Below are 5,751 nucleotides of genomic sequence, written 5' to 3' on the forward strand. Positions count from 1 at the left end.
AAGATCTCATAGAGATTATAAACAAATCAGTTCAAACATGACCGTTGGATTACATAGCAATCATCAGTACATTTTACAAGACAACCTCGACCGCTCCTTGATCACCACTTCATCGAATCCTGTAACTCATCACACAGTTTCCTCTTCATGCAATGCACTTGCTCATTCCTAAGATAAAACCATTATCTCTATGTGCCAAAACAACTTTGAAACTCAACATGTGCATCATGCATATGTGGCATGATCATCTTTGATCACCATTTGATCATAGATCAACACAAGCGATTCACCAAGCTCCATCAGTTAGGTTTTGGCACATCAACAGGTAGGGTTACCAGTTGATCTCACTGCTTCTAAAGTAATATCAATTTCCTTCACTTACCCAACTACCAGTTGCATAACAACTACATTACCGGTTGCAATTGACATCAATGACAACACAACAGTTCATGAAAGCAATCTTCATGCAAATGCCAACAGAACCTAATAGCATAAGCTCAACTAGCAACTTGCACACCCTTCCTCTTACCCTAGAAGGTTCAAAGAAAACCTTATAACTTAGAGAATTTATATCTTACCATAGGGCGTACATGTGGAGTGATATTTAGGGTACAATACACATCACTTGTACAAATTAAGTGATGTTAATAAGCTGGCCTCTAAGCACAAAAAGGTTTATAGTAAGGGCTCTAAGAACACCCACATGGGACTACAACGTGGAGACCCAGTATGTGTCAATCAATCTTTCACGATCAAACTTGGATCCTCACCACAACTTATCCTACATCACCAAGGAACACTAGAACATGCTTGTCCATAAGCTAATAGGATTGGACTTGAGGTCTCACTGTCGTCCCTTTATATAGCCCTTTGGAGTTGCGTGTTTGAGGTTGAACCCTAAGATGATGAAATCCCCAAGTAGGCCTCCTACTAAAAATTTAAAAAAACCCACCAAGAATCTGAAATCAGAATGTAGATATGACTGCTCAGAAATCGAGGCATAGAAAACGATGCACCCAGAAAAATATGACAACGACCCAGTTGAGGTCTCGAAAAACCCATCAAGAATCTGCAACCAGAATAAAATTTCAACTTGAACTGAAGGGTCAAAACCCTAGTCGAAAATTGCATAAACCCTAGGAAAATTTTCAATCTGCAAAGAAACTTCCAAGTTGCAAGCCCGAAAATCTCTAGAATAAAACAGTTTTTATTGAAGAGATTTTTTTTAAACTTTTTTTTTTTTTTTTTTAAAGAGCAGATTTTTTTTTGCAGGTTGAAAATTTTCCTAGGGTTTCTACAATTTTCGACTAGGGTTTTGACCCTTCAGCTCAATTCGAAATTTTATTCTGGTTGCAGATTCTTGGTGGGTTTTTTGAGACCTCAACTGGGTCATCGTCAGATTTTTCTGGGTGCATCGTTTTTCATGCCTCGATTTTTGAGTCATCGGATCTGCATTTTGTTTTCAGATTCTTGGTGGGTTTTTTGAGAGCTTTTCTGGGTTGGTCTCATATTTTTCTGGGTGCCTCATTTTCTATGCCTCAAATTTTGTGCCAGCAAATTTACCTTGGAATTTAAAAACAGTTCACAATTTCTGCTATTTCTCTAAGAAGGCCTCCTACTAAAAATAAAAAATGGGTGTCATTATACATTTTTCTCACACCCAAGATCCACAAAGGTGGGGGGAAAGGATACACGTATAATATTTTGAGTCCACTCGACAGATGTGCAAGCACACCAAAAACAGAAGATAATTGCTCTTTAACCTTTAGAAAATAAAATATGATCTAAATTATAAAAACACAAACACACAAAAAGAAACTCCAAATCTATACTTACAAACATGTTAGTAGACTTTATTTTTAGTCTTGGACCATCAAAAGATAAGATGCACCACTTGTTAGTCCAAAAGGATTAGCTGAAAATAAACAAATTTGTAAATGCATAAATCTACAATAGAAAAGTAGAAACATAATTTTAAATTGCAGCTATACCTCAAGAAAATATAGACAGATGATTTAAACACGCAATCAGAGACTGCAGAAATGCAAATAGAGACTACAAAAATTAATAAACAAGATCTTGAAAACCTACAAAGAAATAACCTACAAAAATGAAACCCTAATATGCAAAAGTGTAAGATAACCCATCAAAAACGCAAGAAAAATCTACAAAAATGCAGAAACAAAAACCCTTGAAAACTTGCAAACAAAGAAAACCTGTAAACACAAAAATGCAACAACACCTTGCAAAAATGCTAAAATAGCATGTAGAAATGCAAAAAGAGTTAAACTGGAGAAAACTAAAATTAAACCCTAGTTGCATACCAAGACATAATCTCAACACATGTCTTTAATCACAAGCGAATACCAGCATCACCTAAGTCTCCATGTATCCATGAGCACCTATAACAATCAATCCATACCAAACTCCAAGGCCATCCCTCCCCTTTGCTCTCGTTCTAAGCCTTTGAATGATGATAGTTCATAGAAGATTGTTCAGAAAAGGAAGAGAGGACTTTATAAACATGCTTGTATCTCCTACAACTTGTTCAAGAGTTCTTAGTGTGCTAGGAAGGGGCTTGGGTTTTTGTATGGGATGTTCCTAGTTTGTTGTGTTGGCAATTTGGTGACAAAGGTGTAAAGGGTTTGAAGTCCTTTCAAAACCTACTTGTTGTTGGGAAATAAGGTGTTGTACACCTTGTATAATAATGGTGTAATTTTAATATTTATTTATTATGAGTTTCACATGGTCGTGTAACATGTAGAGATTCCATTAGAATATTCTTCATTCCACTTTGATATTGTATTGTAGCATTGTAATATTATATTATAATTATTTAATATTGGGAAAATATATTTAAAAAGAGAAAACTTGTACCCTATATTAAATGTGGGGTCAATAGTTAAGTAGCACATGGTTTTACTTTACCACGAGTTGTATTTGTGTGAGCTTTTGTCTATAAAAGAAAGCACATGTTTACTGGTTAAGCTTAGTTGGTGGTTTGGGTTGTCATTATGTTATTTCCTTTGGAGGATTGCATTTGTGGAGCATGGCATGGGATGTATAGATTCATGCTTGGACACTTGAGAATAGATTGGAGGACTTGATGATTTGAGGGTATTCATTGTAACTTCATAAGTGCTTTGTATTGCTTTATGGATGATTAATATGATGTAGTATGAATGATTTTATAGGTTGAGTTTTTTCCTCGTGAGGGTTTTCCCAGGGTATATTTATTTTATCCGGTGTCATGTATATTTGATATTTGCATAATGGTGATTTTGTAAGCTTGTATGCATTCTTTTCTCTCATGGATTATGTAGGATATGGATTAAATGTAACTAGATATTCTGCATTATTTCCTAACAAGTGGTATCAAAGCTTTCGTGGTTGATTTAAACTATAACCCTATCATGAGTGGAGAAGGTGCAAAGTTGAAAGACGTGCCTAAGCATCAAAGGAATGGAACATTACAAGCTATGGAACACACTTGAAGGTTGTTTTATTTAAGATCTATCATATTTAGGTTTTTTGTTATGATGGATTGTTTACAGATTTGGGGCTTGAGAAAAATTGGATCAAATGGCTTTTCTTTTGAAATCGGTGGGGGGGTTGTTCAAAAAATTGAAAAATATATAGATATTTGACCGTGGATGGGGGACATACCCACACCCTCCATGGCTTCCTTGTTAGACATATGAATAGTAGGTAGCAGTTGGTACAACAGTGTCATTACCGTAAGGTGCCAACATTGGGTATCGATCAATATTTATGCCCATTGTTTGAGGTATCACCATCGATGGCCCCACCACCATGAAAAGATTCTTAGCTCATGGAAAAATATCCACCCAATTGAATTAAAAATAATGCTTTTATTAAATGCATTTTATATGTTTAAAATGTGGTTGGAGAAATATTTGAAATCTATCAATGATACTTATTAAATCAAATTTTTGAAAAAGGCAACCATTTTTAAATAAAAATAGTATATTGCAAAAAAAAAATATTGGGTTCAAGCCCAACCAAAAAAAAAATTAACTTTGGAATTTGAAAATTAAATGAAATGGCAAATTTTAAAGTCCATGTATTCTCCGTATAGTGAAATTGGACATTTTCTACTAACTAGCATAACTTTCACCTAGGGAGTCTATTTTTTTACTTATACTCGTTGGAAAGTTGGTTCCAAGCACTACATAATGATACATGTTTGGTTCCTTAATTTGCCCATTTTGACATGTTTCTAGAGCCTAGAAGCCAAATGTTCTCCTTTACACAATTTTGGTCATAACTTTTGCATACAGAATTAGATTTTCAGTTTCGAATAGGCATTGGAGAGCATGTTAAATCTACTACATAGTGTTGTTTTTATTTTATCAATTTGAAGATTATGGAGAGTTGTGTACTTGTTTGATCACTTATAGGTGCTTGAGACTCAAGGTGTGATTGTGTAAGCATCCAGATGAGTCAAAAAGTGAAACCTTGAAGGAGTACATGATTTTATGAGATATTTGTGATGCTATAATTGATTTTCAGATTTGGTGCTTCTTGGTACAGGTTTATAGGTTTTTTAAGTCGTACTTTGATGGTGATAGGTACACATGATGTTTTCTTCAATTTGAGGACATGGTTGGACATGATTTGATACTAGGAGTCTCATGTTGGGTGATAGTTGAGTGCAAGTATAGTGTTGGTGATGATTATGTTGTCATGCTTATGTAGGTATACCTTTTACATTGACATGACATAGTCATGTTTGTTGTGTTTTGGTTTGATATGACGAGGTTGTTGATTATCTCTTGGATGCATATTTGGTTCCTTGAATATGGTACTTGGATGTGGACATGCTTGACAAATCAAATCAGATGTTGATTTAGCATTTGTGTCATTTGACCTACAATATTAGTCTCTTTATTATCTTAGTTTGCATGTTTCTAATGTGAGTATTTGTTTGCATGTTTCATTAATTAAATCTTATGCAATTTGTGGATTAGCTACCCATTCACTTGTAGTGGAATGACTCATTGCAGACTGTCTATATCCACGTGATGGATTCATTGTTGATGCAAACTTTGTTAGTTGGCCTTGTCTGCGGTCATTTGTGATTTAGTATGCTTGTCTTGAGATGAGAGTATGGATGATGTTTATAGTACCTGGAGAGTTAGTGTTGGGATGTATAGCATTTTGTTTATGACGATGTCATGATAGCTTGATTATTAATTGGTTACACTTTTTAGTGGGAGCTTTTGACAATGATGTATTGGTTTTGTAGGATTGATTCATAATTGGAAATTTATTGGCAGTTGTATGTATCTTCTTGGCTTGGAGATCATGATAACACTTGATGTTATTAACTTTTTAGTTGTATGTGTGTAGACCTAGATGTTCTTCATTTGAAAGATGGTTGTCACAATGCCATGCGTGACTCAATATCATGGTTCAATGGGAGTTGTTGACAATGATTTCGATTCGCCATCGGATGGTGGATGATTTCTTAGTGTGTAGATGTTTGGAGGAGTCCTTAGATCTTGTTGTTGCATAAGATTATTTCACATTTTTTAGGTACACTATTAAAGGATGGTTATCTTCATGATGATTGAGAATGGTTGCCATCTTGGATCCATAGAGGACTCTTGGAGTCTTTGGTTGAGGTGTGGTTTATTCTTTTATTTGACATGTTATCCTTGTTTGATAGGGTGGTTGTTATAATGTTGTGGTTTACTCTTAATTGCATATTTGATTTTTGACATGTTA

This window comes from Cryptomeria japonica, chromosome 11 (assembly GCF_030272615.1).
Source record: "Cryptomeria japonica chromosome 11, Sugi_1.0, whole genome shotgun sequence".
Taxonomy (NCBI): domain Eukaryota; kingdom Viridiplantae; phylum Streptophyta; class Pinopsida; order Cupressales; family Cupressaceae; genus Cryptomeria; species Cryptomeria japonica.